The 21113-nt window shown below is 34.4% G+C and overlaps 1 pseudogene; it reads left to right on the forward strand.

Annotated features, from left to right (window-relative positions):
• The first annotated feature begins 885 nt into the window (after nucleotides 1-885).
• LOC103592655 lies at nucleotides 886-1437 on the forward strand (annotated as a pseudogene).
• Nucleotides 1438-21113: the final 19676 nt, after the last annotated feature.

Here is a 21113-nt window from a genome sequence, read left to right on the forward strand (position 1 = left end):
ATTGTGCCCTAACTGACATTCATTCTGATTGGTTGTTGTCCATGCATTTCTGGCTATTGAAAATATTGACTATAATTACCTGAATATTAGTATATTCAAATAAAACCGGACCTAGAGAGGTAGGTTATGAAAATAATATGGTAATTATGAAAGTTCTCTGAAAAAAGTTAAAAGTTAAAAAGTTTGGGCCGGCCCGGTGGCGCACTGGATAGTGCGCCACTTGGGAAGCGCGGCGGCGCTCCCACCCGAGGGTTCGGATCCCACATACAGACCGGTTCCCGCTCACTGGCTGAGCGAGGCGCGGGAGCGGGGCCGAGGGTTGCAATCCCGTTGCCGGTCCCCGGTCCGGTACGGGGGCAACACTGAGGGTTGCGATCCGTTGCCGGACACGGAAAAAGACAAAAAGACAAAAAAAAATTAAAAATAAATAAATAAATAAATAAAAAGTTATAAAACAGGATATTATTATTAAATGTATTATTATTATTTTTATTATTAATGTTGTCCCACAGTATCAGAAAGCTCAATTACTTTTCACATTGAGGAAATAAATAAATAAAAAGTTATAAAACAGGATATTATTATTAAATGTATTATTATTTTTTTTATTATTAATGTTGTCCCACAGTATCAGAAAGCTCAATTACTTTTCACATTGAGGAAATCTAGGACTAAACCAACTTAAATCAAAGAGACCCTGAAACAAAACTAAAACACACCTAAAATAATATCAGAACAAAGTACGCATAAATGTTATAATTCTAAATCTGTATGCACCCAATAATTAGCTTTAAAATATGTAAAGCACAGGGTGGGCTCTTTGCCTCACTGTCTCCTAGCTCTTCCTGGCACCATGAACATGTGGATTTCAGAACACATTTTGACCACCCATGGGAAACTGTTACAACAGCTGCAATGCAGAAATACCCAAACCCTATGAACCCGAGTTTGGTTGGAGTTGATATGTTGGACAGACATACAGATCCCTCTGGAAAATTGCACAGCCATAGACTTCTCAGCACAGAGTGGAGATTGCCTTCCATTGTGAAGTCTCCTAATGGTACAGCAAGAACCAAACCATATGTGCAAGAACATTCCATAGTTGATCCTATAGAGAAAACAATAGAACTTAAGTGGACTACCATTTCATTTAAAAATGTGGTTTCCGTAGGCAAAACACTTACATAACAAACCACATCCTCAGGACCTGAAAAAACTATTTTGACTCAAGAAGCCATAATCACTGTGAACGAAGTCCGCCTCGGCAGTTATCTTGAAGGACTGATGACAAGTATAATATCTTCAAATACTAAAAAAGGCTGAGAAGCAATGGAACAGGTAATACATAAATTAAATTCTGAGACTGAAGAACTGATGGCTTTGGCAAGAGGAAGCATAAAGAGACTGATGGCAGCAGCGGCATTTGTAGACAAATGATAATGAAAGTTGGTAGATAACACCCGGTCCCTCAAGTCTCTCCAAGCTGGCAATATATTTATTTGTTTTTTAAAAGAATACAACTATATTTTAGGCAAATTTTTTAATAAGCTGAAGTAAGGATATGTGACTTTTGATTAAAATAAAGAAATGCAGGCCTTCTAAATAAAGGGAATCATCTGAAATTAGTGTTATTTGAAATGACTGTCTAATTTTGAGGATTCCAGTATTTATGTGAAAATTTAACAATTTTTTTAAAAGTACTCATAAACTGGTATTAACATTGAATCTCTTTAAGTTAGAGTTTTAAAGCTTTTCATGCATTGGAACTCTACCTGACTTTGGACACACCCAGAACAAAGAACCACCTCTTACATGTACACAATTGCCCTGCTACTGTAAGCTTCAACAGCTTGCATGAGGGAACTCACTTTAAAACAAGATATTCTGCAGGTTTAAAAGACATTAACTCGTATGAAATAATTTGCTCTGCTATAAGCCACCATTAAAAACCACAGTGTTTTGCTTCAGTACTTAAATTATATTTTTGGCGTGAAAATTACCACTAGGTAATATATGACTCCAACAAAAATTTATTTTATTAAAGAGTATTGTATTGATCTGCCAAAGTTTTGTAACTTGTAAAGGTAATACCTTCCTTGAGAAAAGAAATAAATTAAATAAAATAAAACAAAAAAATACAATAAAACATATAAAGCAAAGACTTCCAAAGCTCAAAGGAGAAATACACAAAGCATAATAGGACACTTTAATAAACCTCTATCAAGAGACAATAAAAAGTGCAGACAAAATGTCACTGTGGGTATAGAAAGTCTAAACTACATAATTAACAGACTTGAACTACCCAGCACAAACAGAACACTTTATTCAGTAATTCTTTTCAAGAAACTGTGGAATTAAAGATAATTAAAAAGCATATGGATCAGAAATAAATAAATAAAACTGCCGCTATTTGTAGATGATATGATTGTGTACACAGAGTATCCAAAGGACTACATATCAAAATCTATCCCAGATGACTTATAGAGATAAATGTGAAGGGTAAATTATAAAGCTTCTATAGGAAAACAGGAGAATATCTTCATGTCTTCGGAGTAGGCAAAGTTTTCTTAAATGGGACACAAAAGGTGCTAAACTAAAAATGAAAAAAATAAAAAGATAAGTTGTCCTACACTAAAGCTTAAGGTTTCTGTTTACCAAAAGACACCATTAAGGAAGTAAAAAGCAAGCTATAGGGTGGGAAAAGATATTCGCTGTTTATGTATTTAACATATAATTTATATCCAGAATACATAAAGATCTCATACAAATCAAAAAGAAAATGGTTGATAAGCCAAGACGTAAGTGAGCAAAAAACTTAAAAATACACTTCACAAAAGAGTATAACCAAATAGCCAATAAAACTATGAAGAAGGTGAGCAACTTAATTATTTGTCAGGTTATTGAAAATTAAAACTACAAAGAGACACCACTCTATATTACCAGCATCATTAAAATTAAAAACAGACAATATCAAGTACTGGAGAAGATGTGGAGGAACTGGAACTCATGCTTGCTGTTGAGAGTGCAAATTGACCAACCACTTTAGAAAACTGGCGGCATCTACTACAGCTGAATATGTATACCACACATTCAAGGAATTTCACCCCCAGGTATATACCCAACAGAAATGTATACAAATGTTCAACAAAGGACATGGGAAAAAATGTTTATAGCAGCACCATTTGTAATGGCCAGAACCTGGAAACAAGCCAAATGTCCATCTACAGTAAAATAAATTATTGTATATTCATACAATAGAATGCTATATGGTAATAAAAATGAATGAACTACAACAACATAAACCCATCTTGCCAACATAATTCTGAAAAAAAGAATCCAGGCACAGAAGAGAGTATCTGATATGAGTCCATTTATATGAAGTTCAAAAACAGGCAAACCTAATCTATGGTGTTGAAGTCAGGTTAGTGGCTACCATTGGGGAGAGGAGGATGGGAACTGGAAAGGAGTTTCTGAAATTCTGTTCTTATATTTATCAATCCAGTTGCTGATTTCTTGGGAGCGCTCATTTTTTGAAAATCAATCGAGCAGTATGTAATGATTTGGATTCTTCTGTGCATATAAGTCAAAAAAAATTTTATTAAAAGGCCGGCCCGTGGCTCACTCGGTAGAGTGCGGTGCTGATAACACCAAGGCCACAGGTTCGGATCCTATATAGAGATGGCCGGTTTGCTCACTGGCTGAGTGTGGTGCTGACAACACCAAGCCAAGGGTTGAGATCCCCTTACCGGTCATCTTTTAAGAAAAAAAAAAAAAAAATGATTAAAAAGTAAGACTAAAGCACCAATTTATCCTGCATAACTGAAACTCTGTACCCATTGAACAATATACAATTTAAAAATAGAAAGAAACCCATTTAGATTATCCATCTTTTAACTTTTTATCCTAAAATAGTTTACTTAAGATAAATAACCCATTCAAGGATATCATCGAATTTCTCTAACATTTTACAAAAAAGGGTAACTCTAGAAATCATTTGCAAAAAGACATGAAGAATTATCTTGTAACTAACATAGCTGTGAAACATAAACTGTCATTTAACTAGTTTAATAACTACAAGCATTTACATGTACTATAGAGCTTAAATTGTATTAAGCATTTCTAAAATAGAATACAATATTTTCTTTCCTGAAACTACTATTCCTTCCTCATTTGTTTATTTCTAGTTCTGGTATCATCATCCCCCCAGTCAATAATAATAGAAACCTTAAAGTCATCCTCCATGCTTTTCCTGCCCTATCCCCATAACAAATGGAGTCCCTAAGTTATATTTTTCCCTTCATTCATCAAATAAATATTTACCAAGGCCTCCTGTCCTAAGCCATCATGCCAAGCACTGAAATTTTCACAATGTGTAAGTCATTACTCCTTCTTCAGTGATCTTATGGCCCAGGACAGTGGTTTTACAATGTTTCCCTTTACTCCTCCTAATAATTTGTCTGGCTAAATATTCCTTACATCTAATTCATTATGCATACTGCTGCCAGGTGAATCATTTGTTTATTCATTTAGCAGTGACTCTGTTAGGCACTGGTCTAAATGCTAGGAATACTGCAGTAAACAAGACAGCGACAGCCACTCCCTCAAGGAGCATATGTTTTAGTGCAAGAAGGAAGAAGCACATAAAAGAATCTATCATGTAATGTCTGGGAGTGCCAATTATTCTATAAGTCTGTTACTCAGTCTCAATTTTCATTTTTTTTTTTTTTTCAATGATTGAAATGTAAATCCTCGGCATTAGGGCCTTCCTTCATTTTCTTTTTCTTCCTTTTTACCACTTTGCACAAATTATCCCCTTTAATTAGGCTAGCCCTCGCAATACCTCATTTTACTGCTTCCATGCCTATCTTTCTTTCTCCCCACTTCTGGCCACCTTCTTCCCTACCTACCTAATTCTATTCAGCTATCAAGGATCAATATCATCTCACATAGGCAGTGAAGTCTTTCCTGACTATTTCAACTCAATGTACTTTTCCTCTTCTGACCTTCCACAGTACTTATTATCTGTAGCCTTCATTTCTTTTTTTAAAAAGCGCACTTTATCTGGTAATATAATCAGCTGCTTTTTGTAAGTATGTATGTGCCTAATATTTTCACCAGATCATCAGCTTCTTTAGGGCAAAACAGTTTCTTTTGTGTCTCAGTATCCTCAACACTGATTTTTAACAAAGATATGGATGAATTTTCCTTCTTTTAGAATTAGATTAGTCTCCTGTTCAATACATAGTCTTTAGACAATAGCCATTCTCACATAATGAAACTATTTTACATACAATTTTTTCTCACAAAAAGTGAAGAGTAACTCATGTAAAGAAAAAAATTACAACTCACAGTCACTAATACCAAAAGTAGCACGTTCTTGAAGATGTTTTGATAAAAGTTCTATAGAAAGTCTACAAAAAATAACAAGACGTCTGTCCAACCTATTCTGATATTCTCCAAAGTGCATTCTTTCCCAGGTTTTGTATTCTCCAAAGCACCATGTCTTTGACACTGTAGTCACTCACCCCATAATAACTATCTGTATTGAGCAATGACTATGGCCCAGGCACTATGCCCAGCATTTTATGAATATTATCTTCAAACCTTACCCTCATCCTATAATAGCCACTATTACCCCCTTTTGCCTTAGAGGAAAACAGACTTTCATTACCAGCAATATATATACAATGTATATCTGAAAAACTTCCAACAAGACAAAAAAATTGCTAGATAAATTATAACAAACTTCCTTTTAAATGTATAGCTGAGCTTGCAAGAAATTAAAGGAAACCTCCAGAGGTCAAATGTGAAGAGAAAACTAAAAGCTAGAGGTAAGTGTGAACTGATGCCGTGGTTGTACAGGAGGTATTCTCATACACCGTAAGTATAGATATAGGTGAGATGAGGCTTGGACCAGCCAAGGAGGAGGTTTAGAATTGAGACCCTCTCCAAAAAACGTTTTCACTGGGATCTAGTGAAAGGGTGAAGTAGAAAAAAATTAACCCAATGACACTAGGTGACAGGAAGTATTATCATCTCACTACATTGTGGGTCAGAAAACAAAGTCTCCTCTTAGAATTTGCTTCAGAACAGAATCTACATTTGAGGTTAGAATTTACACTCTCTGTTGGGCCTGGAAACCTTTTAGCTGAGAAATTCCCTGCCTCAGTGCCAACTCCCTGCGTCTTATGGGTTTAAGGCCTACTCTCTTTTCCCTTTGTGTCCATTAATATCAAAGCTAATAATCCTCAGGGGGAGCTTTGCAAAATCCCTCAAGAAAATGAGCCTCTTTATGCCTGGCAATGGTCCTTGCTTTGAATTCTATTTTTCATCTGTCTTTCGATTAGTGTTGGCATGGTATATCTTCTTCTATCCTTCAAACTATGTCATTATTTAAAGTAGTTTCTAGTAGATAGCACATAGTTGGGTTTTGCCTTTTTATCCAGTCTGTCAATCTCTGCCTTTTCATTAGGAAGTATAGACTTGAAGGGGACTTTCCACAGACCTCTGAAACTCTCTTTCTGCACAGCTCTCTCCTAGCCTCCTTGGCCTTTCCACATTGCCAGTTCCATCTGCTCACCTCAGAAAAACTGCCAGGCTCTCCCTGTGTACCTTTGTACACACCCTGTGTATTCTCCCTCTTGCCTAGTTATGGAAATACCAACTGTTCTAGAAGGACACACCAAGCAGGATTCTCAAATCCAAAATTATAAAACACATGAAGAGATAGTCCATCATGAGTTAAAGTCAACAAACAAAACAAACATGTTTAGACCCTCAAGAACTTTAGAAATACAATTATTAGATACTGACTACAAAGCAAGTATGTTTCAAATGATTCAAAATAAGGGCCGGCCCGGTGGTGCACTGCTACAGTGCGCTGCTTGGGAAGCGCAGTGGCACTCCCGCCGAGGGTTCGGATCCCACATACAGACTGGCCGCTCACTCGCTGAGCGAGGCGTGGGAGCAACACCGAGGGTTGCGATCCATTGCCAGTCACGAAAAAAGACAAAAAGGAAAAAAATAATAATAATAAATAAATAAATAAATAAAAGAAAAGATGGGAAAAAGAACATGATATTTTTGAACAATACCAGGCAATTTTGAAAAAATAGCAAATGGAATTTCTGAACTAAAAAATATGGTCATTGAAATTACATATGTAGAAATAAAAGTTCATTAAGTTTGACTTGCCTAAAATCACCCAACTTGTGTGTGGTGGATCTGGAATACAAGCTGTTCTAGGTAAAAACAATGCCTGTGATCTTTTTATTACACAGTGTCCTGAATTTAGTGAAAAAAATGAGTAATGAGGGCATTCTATATATACAGTGTCTCTTGCCAGTCTTTTGCCAATAACAAATCTTGTTCCTTACTGCAACCCTATATGTCACTTATCATAGAGGGAAATGTTCATCAAATCTCCTTTACTGTTTTCTCCAGCTCTGCAGTGAAGGAGGAATATAACTAATTAATTAAACCTCATTAACATAACATCTGTTTATCAAAAGGCATCATTACAAAAGTGAACAAGCAAACCAATTACTGTGAGAAGATATTCCCATGGAATATATCTGACAAAGGTTTTGAATACTTATTAAAGAAAACCTTCTAAACTCAATAATAAAATAGAAAAGAACCCAATCTAAAAAAAAATGGATAAAAGACTTGAAGAGACTCTTCAAAAAAGAAGATATCCAAAAGCCCAATTAGGACAAATAAAGATGCAAATGATCATTAGTCTTCATTAGTTGCAAGTATATGCAACCTAATTTAAATTTAGCTAAAATTAAAAAGTGAAAGTGGTAAATATTGGCAAGGAAATAGAGCAACGGAACTATTATAACATATATAACAGTGCACCTTTATTTATATATTTGTAAAAGATGATTACACATGTATCCTGAAATAATATGTACAAAAATGCCTAGAGCATGATGAACCAAAACTGAAAATAGCTCATTAACAAGAGAATGAATTAATGTACTGTGCTATATGCACGTACAACATAAGTTAAAATAATAAGTTACACATACAAAGGAATGTATCTCACAGACATATGTTGAGGGCAAAAAAAGACACAAAAGACTACATAATATAAAATTTATTTATATGAAGTTCAGGAGCAAACAGCTATTCTATTGTTATAGAACTGAGCTGCATAAACATATACACGCATATAAATAAATATGTGCACATTTTAGAAATGTCCAATAGAGGACATATAAAATATGGATGATAACAGAGTAAGGGATGTAAGCATAACCTTCATGTGATTGGTAGAGTAAATTTACCAGAACAGGAACTAGCTGTTACTGGAAACCACAGATTTCCAGTGGTTCAGTTGTATGTGATCATGTGGTTTCTTTCTGCAGCAATCAGCAGCCCATAGATAGAGAGATGTAAGACTAATGGTTGCACTGATGCAAAGCTGAATAGCTGTAGAGGTAGGTGCTCTGGGGGTATTAAGGTGGTGGGGCTAGGCCAGAGAGGAAGGAAAGAAAAATCTCTAAAAACGAGCTGATAAATTGGTATAGGAGAGAGTCATCTAGACACAACGAAGAGAACTTGTACAGAAATGTTAGCAAGGTTTATGTGTATTCTGCAGTGTGGATCCTTATCTCCCCGGCTGTACCTCTGGTGATTCATTGCCTTCAGTGCTGCTGATTGACAAACTTATCTTAGACAGCAGGGTATTCCATTGCCCTCTGCAATTTTTTCACATGATGTTCTCTTCATTTTAGGCAGCAATCCCTTCCAAAATGCCCCCTCTGCTGCAGTTATGCACATTTCTCCTCTCTCCAATCTATTCAATTATCAAGCCTTCCCTTAAGCCTTTTGGGATCCTATGCACCTCTGGGAGGGAACAACTTCTTTGTAGTCTGATAACAACTTTTCCAGACTCCTACCATTTTATTAAACTTACCTGATTACCTGTACAAATCTCTCTACTACACAGAAAGTCTCAAGAAAGGAGAATCCTGTCTTATTCCTGTGCTCAGGACAGTGTGTTACGTACAAGTGTTGTGGGTCCACAGTAGATGGACGGCTGGGTGGACACCAGTGTCTTTCTTTTCTGCCTCCTTCCTGTGTTTCTGCCTCCTCCTTCCTCTTCCTGCTCCTCCTCCACCTCCTTCTCTTCCTTCTTCTCATCGTGAGGGTGGTTCTAACTTCAAATAAAACTTAATAATTAAACTGAAATTCTCATTTTTCTTAGTGAATACTTATGAAATAAAAATATGTAATTATAAACAAGAGAGAAATAAATGGATTTGCAAAGAAATTTTCCTAAACTTTGAGAATTTGTTTACATTGTAATTAGAGCTCACATAAAAGCTGAATTAGTACAGCATTGAATATTGTCACTACTCTCATTAAAAGAGTCATTAAGTTCCTAATTGCATGGGTTTATGTTCTAGATATCAGCAAAAAAAACCCAGACACTCTCATCCTGGACTGTGTGATCTAAAAAGAACTAGTTACACCTGTGTAGCTGCGTACATGTGCCTCTTTTCCATGCTGCTCTGCCTTTCTGGAAGCCCTTTCCTACATTTTCTGCCTGACTGAAATCCTATTCATAATTTAAAATTTATCCTAAAGATTTAAAAGTCATGGCTTTTCCTGACCTTCACTTTATTTTCATATTTAAGCTCCAAACATTTTTTCTATTACTTATAGATGAACATGAAAGTATGTTATCTAAAGATTTAACAAATGTAAATATATAGAGTAAAATATTAAAATCACACTTTGCCTCACTCAAATCTCACACTCTGACTTAGCAGTATTTATTATTTATATTTTGATAAACTTCTTTTATGTCTATATATACCCATATATATGCCCATAAACACACTCATACACATATAATATACACATATATACATACTAAATAGATAGATTTTTATCACAGATGTTATCCTACTCTATTGTTCTGAAATGTGCATTTTTTTAACTTAACACACTTTAAGAGACCTTTCCCTATCAGTACATGGAACTTTAACAGATTCCTTTAAAAGAATACACAGTGCTCTATAATGTGAAAGGCCATACTTGATGTAAAAATATCCTTATTAATAAACACCTAGGTTGTGTTAATTTTTTCAGTATTATCAAAAGTACTGCAAAATATATGAAAGATTTTTACTGAAATATTGATATTTTATCAAGTTGCTCTTCAAAAAGACCAATTTATGCTCATAGTTTCTGAGTACTCATTTCTCACATAGTTGCCAGTACTATTACCAGTCTTTTAAATTTTGCCAACTTCATGAATAAAATAAATATTTCTTGCTTTTTAAATTTTGCATTGCCCTGATTTCTAGGAAATCTGAGGATGTTTTCATGGTTATTGGTCATTTTTACTATTAAATATTTATTTACTCTTTATATATTTTTGCCTACTTCTTTACTCTGTTCATTTTCTTCTTATTATTGAGTCATAAGAGGTTATGATATAGCTCAAATATTATTTAGTTCTCTGTATAATAACCTATATTTTATTTCTTATTTCATTGAATTTACGTTCTTTTTAGATTTCATTCTGTTTCCTACTAGACTTGTGAAAATAAATTAAATATCAGAATAGGTAATTTAAACCTATAGAGAAATAAGCAATAAAAAATGTCACATATAAGTACAAAAGATCACTTTTTAGGTTGGGGAAGCTATGCCAAATACATGGCTAGGCTGAGAAATAAAAAGGATGCATTCATATTTTGGGGGTCTCATTGAAATAGTAACTGTACAAGTTTTACTTTATGCTATCAATGATGTTTCCAGCCACAAAATTAATACGTGCTTAAATAACTAACAATCAGAGTATTTGGTGTAGAAATGAGAAGAATAGAAACTGGATAACAATTTAACTTTAGAAATTTCAAGTATATATATCAATGATTTGAGTTAATCTGTACAATAATATCAATAAAACTAGTAATTTATCATATGCTAGGTATGATATTTGTAGAACCCTTCAATTTACATTTTATTTACATCTCCATTGAAGAAATGATAAAAGCAACTTGGGGAAAGAGTGAATAATTTGCCACAGGTTCTGTAGCTGGCAAATGACAGCTCTGGGGTCTGAATCTACAGCGGGTGGCACCAAAGCATGTATTCTTTCCACCTCATCTCATTGTTCCTCTAGAATCCAAATGTGTCCTCTTAAAATATCTAAACACATGTGTTTGTGGAATGGAAAGTTTTATAGATATCTGTGATAGGTAGAATAATAGCCCAACAAAGATGTCCGTGTCCTAACCATGGGAACCTGTGCATATGGAACCTTACCCAATGGGCCCAATATAACCACAAGGGTCTTCATAAAAGGGAGGCAAGAGAGTCAGAAATAAAGATTTGAAAAATGTTATGCTGTGGTATAAAGGAAGAAGCTAAGAGTGAAGGAATGCAAGTGGCCTCTAGAAGCTGCAAAAGACAAGGAACCAATTTTTCCTAGAGCATCCACAAGGATCGCAACTTGACCCCCACCTTGACTTTAGCACTGTTTCAGACTTCTGACTTCCAGAACGTAAGGTAATCCATCTGTGTTGCTTACAGCAACACAACTACTGTGAAAACTTCTGTTTGTAGTACTTTGTTAAAGCAACAATAAGTATTAAATACAGCTCCTTAGAGGCAAATGACTTATAAAGTGACATTTTGTTTTAGCATTACTTATATGAAGCTGATTTTTCTTATCATCACATCCTTAGATGTCTACCAATTTTTGTTGCTTTGTTTAAAGAACTAGTCCCAGGCCCTTGTGTACCCTGAAAAGTGTTCAACCCTTCAGAGCTGTAATTATTGATCATTTAATGAGATGTGGCATCATAATTTTTTAAGTTTGGTTATGTTACACTTCTCTCTGTGTAATGGAGAAACAAAAAAGGATTACTCAAAGCAACATGAATGCAATGAGAAGCCTGAAGGGACTGCATCTCAGCAACTCCTCTGTAAGAAGGAGAAAACTGGGTACAGCCCTGATTCAAAGTTAGCTTGTTTTTTATTGTAAAGGCAAGGAAGTTTCACAAGAAAAGTCAGTTGATTCAATCATATCAAAATGACACAAAGACATGGGCAATATGACAAAAGTTATCTATGGCTAAGTATAGCTTAAGCAATGGAAACTGGTAACATCATTTAAATCTAAGTATAATTGTCTCTAAAGTTTCCATCAACAAACAGCTTGCCCTTAGCAAACATTTTTTCACATTTTCCCTAAAAATCAATTCATTAAAATCTCTTAAAAGGATCAGTATGTCAACCATCTGTGAGCTCTAAAATCATTTAAGTATACAATCCCATTCCTGAACAGTGATTAGAGTTGATTAGATGGGCTGTTGCCTGACTAGCTGTGGGCTTTTGCCTCCTGGCCAAGGACTTTTGCTCCATACATGTGTTACCTAAAAACCCTATTCTAAAAATCAAATGAGAATCAAGATTTCTAATCCTTTACATAGTTATCCAAGGGAAAATGGTGTCAGTAGTTTACACAATTTCATAAAATGATTTTAGGGAGGTATAGCATAGTAAATAATATTAAAGACAATAGTTCCAAAGCTTCTTAATGATTTTGTCCACAAAGCTAGGCCATTTTTATAAATGACATGCAAAAAAATTAATGTCATAATTTCTGGGATGCTATCAAAAAATAATTATGGTAAAAAATGGCAATGTGTCTTCTTAATACATGCCCTTTCTGTTTCCTTCAAAGATTATTTAAATTTAATTTAGTGTAATTTGAATGAAACAATCATAATTTGGAAGTCATTTTCTATACTTTAGTGTGTTTCCATTACTATATTTCCCAAAATAGCAATCAAACTTAGGAATCGAATTAAGCATAAGGTGTTTTATTTTCAACTTGTCCTTTATAAAAATGTCATTTAATGGTAAATTTTGATAAAATTTTAGTTTAATAACATTGTTATCATAGATTTCACAAACAAGTAAGGAATTTATTGGGTGTGTTTCTCTGCTTTTAATGTTTCATGGGTCTATAAGTTTTTGATTGATACTTTTTGTAATTTGTACAGAAATAGAAAGTGTGATTGCAGCAGGACAGTAAAACTTTTCATTTTTTCTTTTCAGTTTTTTTAAACTCATTAAGTATAAAATTATCTTCTGTGCCTATACAAATGGTCTACTTAGATTTAAAAATGTATACTACATTTGGGTTAGTGGAGTCCTTAAATATTTTTTCAACCCCCTAAATTTACATTTCAGAAATCTCGGCATTGCTAAATAATTTTCATAATGTCAAACAGTTAATTAATCAAAGAGCTGGGTATAGCCCCAGAATTCCTAATTCCCTAATATGTGTGCATGAAAATGTGTGTGTGTATATATGTGTGTGTATACAAATATATAAAATACATACATTGTATGAATACATTTTATATCATGGAGCTTTATAGGATTGGGGAATAAAACTAGGTAGCTCCAGAATCTGAAAAGCATCAGTTTTGATTTCAAATTAGTAGTTTTGTTTTCAAATTGATTAGTAAGGCCTTAGTGTTTTACTTACTAAAAAGAAAAACATGCACAAATCACTTTATTTGCTTTGATTTTATGATAAATGGACCAGGAATTTGAATTCTTGAAAAAACATGATAACTTAATAAAATTAGAAACATGACAGTGATTAATAAAGAGAAATCAAGGGACTTTTTGGATAGACATTAACAGTGAAAATAAGCTTAATATCATGATATTTAAAGCACCAAAATAATTATTTAAACATTGTTATTATATATATTGCTGTTGAGTTTTCCTGTAAATTGCTTTTTTTTTTTTGTCTTTTGTCTTTTTCCGTGTCCGGCAACGGATCGCAACCCTCAGTGTTGTATATTCTTTCAAAATTGAATATTATCTTAAATATTAGTTTGACATAGTATTTAAGATAAGAATAATAATTCCTGTAATTACTTTTTTAAAAGAAAGAGGAAATTAACTACTATCCAGTGAGTTTGTTCTAAATAATTCATCATACACACCCACCATACAACTCAATTTATAACCAATCATTTTTTAATACCTTTTGTGTGACCAATACTGTGTTTGGTACTAGAGAGAGAGAGATGAATGCAGTCAGTCCATAATTGACCTCACTGAGGTTATACAAACAAAAAAACACAATAGAATCAAATAATACCTCATACATTCACTTATTTTCATCCAGTTGTTGGTGCCAGTTATTTAGAGACATAAGTGATTGAAAACATAAGTAGTTCCCATCCTCCCTAAACCACCTTAAACCACTTTATAGCTGGTGGAGGTGGAAGATATTAACCATATGATGATACACAGAAATGTAAAAATGCGAATGTTAAAATGGTGATGAAGGAGAAATAAATGGTACTGTGAGAATTTGCATAGAGGGAAAGGGTTGAGTCAGAGTTCTGCTCAGACAAATGAAGAAAATCTTCAGCAGAGATATGAAGGAGAGAGACATTAACTAAGCAGATAACTTGAAAGAAAAAACTCTACAGGCAGAGGACAACTATGTACAAAGGTATAAGGTGGTTGAGTCAGAGTTCTGCTCAGACAAATGAAGAAAATCTTCAGCAGAGATATGAAGGAGAGAGACATTAACTCAGCAGATAACTTGAAAGAAAAAACTCTACAGGCAGAGGACAACTATGTACAAAGGTATAAGGGTTTTGAGGAGTATGAGAAACACAGAGATGGTCTGGCACAAATCAAGACATTGCTGAGAAGATGAGGGAAAAATGAGGGAGTGGTTTACTGGGTTGAATACTGTTAAAAGGTAGAAGATGATGAGAATCATGGAGGTCATGAATACCTTAGCTGGATCAGTTTCAGTAACTGCAGGATAAGAGAATATCACTACCCCAAAGTGTGGTGAGGAAATGAAGGCGTCAAAATTCGAAAAATCTTTTAGATAATTTTACTATGAAGAAACAGAGAGGTTGGTGGCTGAAGAGTGATGGGAGTTTAAGTTGAGTGAGTTTTTTTCTTTTCTTTTCTTTGTTTCTTCCTTCCTTTCTTTCTTTTTCTTTTTTCTTTCTGGGAGAGCCTTGAGGGAATTTAAAAATAATGGGAAATCTTATAGTATTTAATAAAGAGGAGATTTATAGACTAGGGCCTTTAAGAAAAATAAATAAATAAAAATAAATTTAAAAATTTCTCTTAGATGAGAGGATGGATAAAAACTCTATTTTTATAAGAAAGGTATAGTATAGTAATATAAATACATAGGTTGGTTTTATGTTTGTTATTAGGAAAGTGATGGAATTCCAATATGTATCTTCTCTTTTCGCTCTGAAGTCGATGGTAAAGTCCAGAGCTAAAAGTTTAAGTTATGGTAAATTTAATGGTCAAGGAAATTGTGAAATTTTTGAGGTAGAAATAGCACATATACAAACATCGGAGCACAGAAGATTGCTAGGCTTTGTAGGGACCCATTTGAAGTTGGTGACCATGAATTAATTGTGGATCCAATCTGATCTTTTTCTGTAGCTTTCTCCAACACCGATCCTCATTGCTTGCTTCCAGGCATGTAGAAAGTGTGTTTCCAAACAAAAGATAATGAACACCTACAATAAAGCTAGACAGAAGAAAGAAAAAGAAATGTTGAGAAGCTGGAATCCACAGGAATCGATAACAGCTCAGACATTATCTGTGAAGAAGAAAAACACCTCAGTGTGACCCCCGGATATTAGTCATTATGATAAGAAATAAAGAATAAAGGTGGAAGTAGCATTACATTGGAAAAAAGAAAATAAGCTCTTCTTTGGCTATGTGGGTTTTAATGTTTTTATGGACACGAGTATGGCAATACTTAGCAGAATTTTGGATAAACTGAAACTCAAGAACAGAAAGATATTCTAATCCAGCGTCACTTAGGTGTCAAACATTAACTCAGAGTAAGTCTTTAATTGAAAATCTTTAATTGAAATTGTGGGAATAGGTGAGATTTCTTAGGAAGGCTAGCAAGAATAAAATTTGACTTCGATGTATTCTACCCAGAAAATTGAAATAAAAAGATTTCAAAGTTTTGGAGTATCAAATAAATTTGTTCTACAGTAGCATTTAGTTGTTTAAAAAGAAACTAAAATATAAGTTTGCATTTCTTCGGGCTAAGAATATATTTAGGAAAAATATGTAAATATTACTCAAAAATACATATAAAATCACTAGAATATGATAATTTTATACTTATATATTTCACAATGTGTAGACTAAAAAAGTGTGTATTCATTTGGAAAGAAATATTGATCAAGTGGGTGCTCTTCATACTCAAGACCCTCCTTTAAGGCTACCCTAAATTAATTGTTCTAGTACAAAATCAGCTTTCCACCCAGGTCCTAATTTTTCTAGTGAATTAAGTATTTTGTTTTATATTATTTGAATAATAATATCAAATTTATTTATGACAAAAAACTTCTAACAAATTAGCTAATTTACTTATAGCATCAACTGTTAATTTATTATCTAATATATATGTGTATTAATGAAGTTTGATTTCATGAATAAGTTATTATATAATGCTACATAAACATTTAGACTACCACATTTAAAAGTTTTTATTGCTGCAATTTAAGGTTTAAATGACCTACATTCCAGAAGACAATTCTATTTATGAAACGATAGTAATAATACTTAACCCTTCTACAGACAAGGCAGAACTTTTCTGTATTTTATATATAATTTTTGATATTTAATATTTAGTGATAGCAATATAGGTCTATCAGGTTTTGCCAAATTTTGCTTCTATTCATAATAATTTGGGGGAAATTTTTACTTGATTTTCCACTTAATACCATTTTAGTATTATTCTAAACTATATTTAAAATTTATACATAAAAGAATTGAATCAGTTAACATCGTGTATTTTCTTACTAGACTGAATGTACTGCAGTATTCTTGCTAAATGCTCTTTTTGCATGTTTTAATTTGAAGACTAGATGCATGCTAGGTGGAAATTTGCATATAAGTTTCAGGAAAGACTGTGTTTTCATTACGAGAGAACATGTGCACATGCAAATCCCAGATACTTCATTGTCTGTTTGATTATACCAAGATTACCAATAGATTCTTCTGGAACGGGGAGTTTCAAGATAGTAAATAATCCATCTGTGCTTCATAATATTGTAGAACTACTATGTGCTATTTGCCATTTTGAAGTACAAAAAAAGCAAATATTCAATTTTTGTTCAAATGTTTATAACTCAGAAATCCTATTTCTTTGTCTCAAGAAAGCCATCTACTCTAACACATTACAACTTTTAATTGGTAAAAGAATAAGAATCTCTGGTCTGCTCACACAGTACAAAAGATTTAGTTCTGATAATGATTGTGTCATGTGAGTATCTGAAAGTTTTGGTTAGTCTGCCACATAACTCTTAAAGAGGACAACTCACCCTCAGATCCTCAAGCTTCTGTTTGGGAACTGCAGGTGTGCGTGTAGTGAACGAAGAGGAGAGAAAGCACCATTCTCAGCAGCTCCAAGGAGTCAGTCCTGGTTCTTTTCATCACTTGCTGCTGGGGTTGGAACTTAGATGTGGCCTGAGGAAGATGACAGGCTCCATGAATCTGCTATCATCACTGGAAGAGTATTTCATTTCCTGGTTTTCTTCAGGTCAAGTTTATCCTGTTCCCTATAAGAGCTTCAATATACCAATCCTCAGGGTACAGACCCCGAGAGGGTAATGAATCTCTCCATCACCACAGATTTAAGTCTTGCCTCAGTAACTTCCCCAAAAGTACTCTCATGACATGAGAGAACAGCACAGTCCTATTACCACAGGCCATGAAAAAAAAACCCAAGATTGGCACAGATGTTGTTTATTCTTTCTTATTTATTTAGATCCCTTGTGCAAGTTTAAAAGCTTTTTTTCCCCTCTGGCCAAAGTTTTATCTTTGAAAGTTATTAGTATGTTTGCTGCGGGATAAGCCTTCTATTAGAAGTTAGCGAAACACTGTTTTAATTTTCACGGAGATTCAAGTCCAGGAACCATGCTCAAAGGCATTCCCATTGTGAATATAGTCTGAACCTTGCTACGTGAGTTTAGGTTACAGAAAAACTTACCAGGGTAGACTTTATGTAAAGCATCTTGCAATTGGTAAGTTCAGTTCAAGGATTTGTTTTTGTGAATTTTAGCTCGCTATTCCCAGTACAGACACATGAAAAAATGCTCAATGTCACTCAGCATCAGGGAAATGCAAGTCAAACCACATTGAGATATCATTTCACCCTGGTTAGACTGGTTAGTATCAAAAAGACAGAGAATAACAAATGCTGGTGAGGATGCGGAGAAAGGGGAACTCTCCTACACTGAGGTGGGACTGTAAATTGGTGCAGCCATTATGAAAATGGTATGGAGATTCCTCATACAAGTACAGATTGAACTACCATACAATCCAGCAATCCCACTGCTGGTGTATACCCAAAGGAATGGAAATCATCATGTTGAAGTGATACGTGATACCTGCACTCCCATGTTCATTGCAGCTCTATTTAAATATCCAAGAGTTGGAAGTAACCTGAATGTCCATCGACAAATGACTGGATAAGGAAAATGTGGTGTATATACACAATGGAATACTACTCTGCCGTAAAAAAGAATGAAAATCTGTCACTCACAGCCACATAGATGAACTTAGAGAAAATTATGTTAAGTGAAATAAGCCAGGCACAGAAAGAGAAATACTGCATGTCCTCATAAGTAGGAGCTTAAAAAGGAAGGAGGGAGGGAAGGAAGGAAGGAAGGGAGGGAGGGAGGGAAGGAGAGAGGGAAGGAAGGAAGGAAAGAATCACAATAATACTCTGAACTTTCAAACGGAGAGAATAGAACTGAGGCTACTAGAGGTGGGAAAGGGGAAAAGGGAGGGGGGTTAGTGAGAATTTGGTAAAGGGCCACAAAAATGATTATATTGCTAATGTTGAATATGCTAATTATCCTGGAAAAATAAATAAAATTTTAAAAAATAATAATGTGTTGCAAGATATTAAAGCCTTGTCTTAGCCATATTCTGAATTAAAGAGGGAGATATACCCAGGCTTAAACTAAAATAGCCCAGGGATGGAGTAACATCTTGAGAAAGTTATTTTTAAGCGGAAAATAAGCAAACTATAAAAGAAAAGTGGACCATGAGAGTGGGAGGGATGGTGGAGAGAAAAATTAACTATCCATGACCACAAGACATTCATGAAATATGCAAGTTTTTTAAGGGATTCCCAAAAATACCAGTAATAGACCAGGCTTTCAACATTTAATCGGAATATGACTATTGTTACTGAGCCTTCAGGGAAAGTGTGGTCTCATGTGTAGAAGACCCCCAGATGATTCTCATTGCCTTTTTAATCTCTAGCATCTGATTGTGTATCCTAAGAGAATGTTGCAGTGAGTTTGGGATACATATGAGAATAAAAGCTATATAATTTTCAGTGAGACACAGAAATTTATACAAAGCTACTGCATTATCGACGTTTTCTGCAAATCAGTTTGCTGACGTCACAAAAGAAAGGAGGCACAAATTTTCTAGGAAGTGTTTTTTTCTTTTCAAAAGACATACCAGATAGCAGATTTTTGCTGACTCAGCACAGCTGTACTTTGGAAAGAAGAAAGGAGAAAGTTGAAAGTGGTTTTTTCAAGGATTTAAAATCACATTTATTGACTTAGTCAAAATTACAATTCTGAGACTTCCGTTTTTTCAACGTGCTCACAGTGAGAGTGTTGTTGATACAGTGTTATGTATTTCTATATTTGGTAAGAGCACCAAAGGAATTTGCCTGCTTTTCTAGGACAAAGTCCGTACCCTGCAAACCGCAATTCCAATATCAAGGCTGATCATCTATCCAGAGATAGCGATTAAACTCACAGAGTAAATCTGAAAAACATTTTTAAGTATTTAGCCAATTCTGAATAGCTTTCACAGCTCTCTAAATCATTTTCTCCAAGTGGTAATTGTTTCAATGTCCCAAGATATTAAAAGCTATTAAAGTCTAATGGCCCAAGTCTTGTTTTTCCTATAAAGGTGGAAACTTTTCTCAATGCTCTAGCCTTTTCTTTATTAGTATTTAACTGGCTGCCAGTTTTACAAAATTCACAATTATGTCTATGTACATAGCACAAATAAAATAAATTCAGTGAACTTTTAGGTTTGGAAAAATTAGGTTTTGGGTTCATTATTAACTTTACTGAAAATGTTTTATATATCCAAAATAGCCATTTTCATGTTCAAATGAAATATATAAGGGTATAATCAAGAATTATGAAAACCTACATGTAGCAGTCCTATTTTTGTAGTTTCTTTTGCTACTAATGTTTACAGTCGGTTTTTTACAAGAGATTTTTGGTCTTTACCTGATGAGACCTTTCATCATAGCTATGAAAAAATTGTATTCACTGGATACTATTTTATGATTTTTAGGTAATTATCTCCTGTATGGGTGCAAATATAGTACAGGCTTTCTTCATTGCAATTTTCTCCTTCTGTGAAACATTTCACTGTTTATCCTGTGAAAAGCGATATTACAATTTTTACTTAGCCAATCATAATTTAAAAGAAAACATGACAGGGGAGTGGATGAAAGAGAAAATCATAATTTTGGTAACTATAATTACACTGGAAATCCATTAACTATGGCAAATTTCAGGTATTTTAACTTCTCATGTACCATCAGTTCAAACATTGTCTCAACTAGAAGGGGAAATTTACTGGAGAGATATAAATAAAATCAATCTCTCATTAACCAAAGTAGTAAATATAAAAGGGGAAAAACAGAGTTTTTTTGTTTTTTTTTTCCTTTTTGTCTTTTTTCGTGTCCAGCAATGGATCACAACCATCAGTGTCGCGCCCGCACCGGACCGGGACCGGCAACGGGATCGCAACCCTCGGTGCTGCGCCCGCACCACGCTCAGCCAGTGAGTGGGAACCGGTCTGTATGTGGGATCTGAACCCTCGGCAGGAGTGCCGCTGCGCTCCCAAGTGGCGCACTGTAGCAGTGCGCCACCGGGCCGGCCCTATTTACATTCTTTTTAAAGGTTGAATATATATTGATGAAATAGGGAAAAAACGATGTCATTTAAAATTAATGGCAAGTCTATTTTAATAATAAAGCAAAATCATTTTATTACAAGTAA

Source organism: Galeopterus variegatus, unplaced genomic scaffold (genome assembly GCF_000696425.1).
Source record: "Galeopterus variegatus unplaced genomic scaffold, G_variegatus-3.0.2 Scaffold1192, whole genome shotgun sequence".
NCBI lineage: Eukaryota > Metazoa > Chordata > Mammalia > Dermoptera > Cynocephalidae > Galeopterus > Galeopterus variegatus.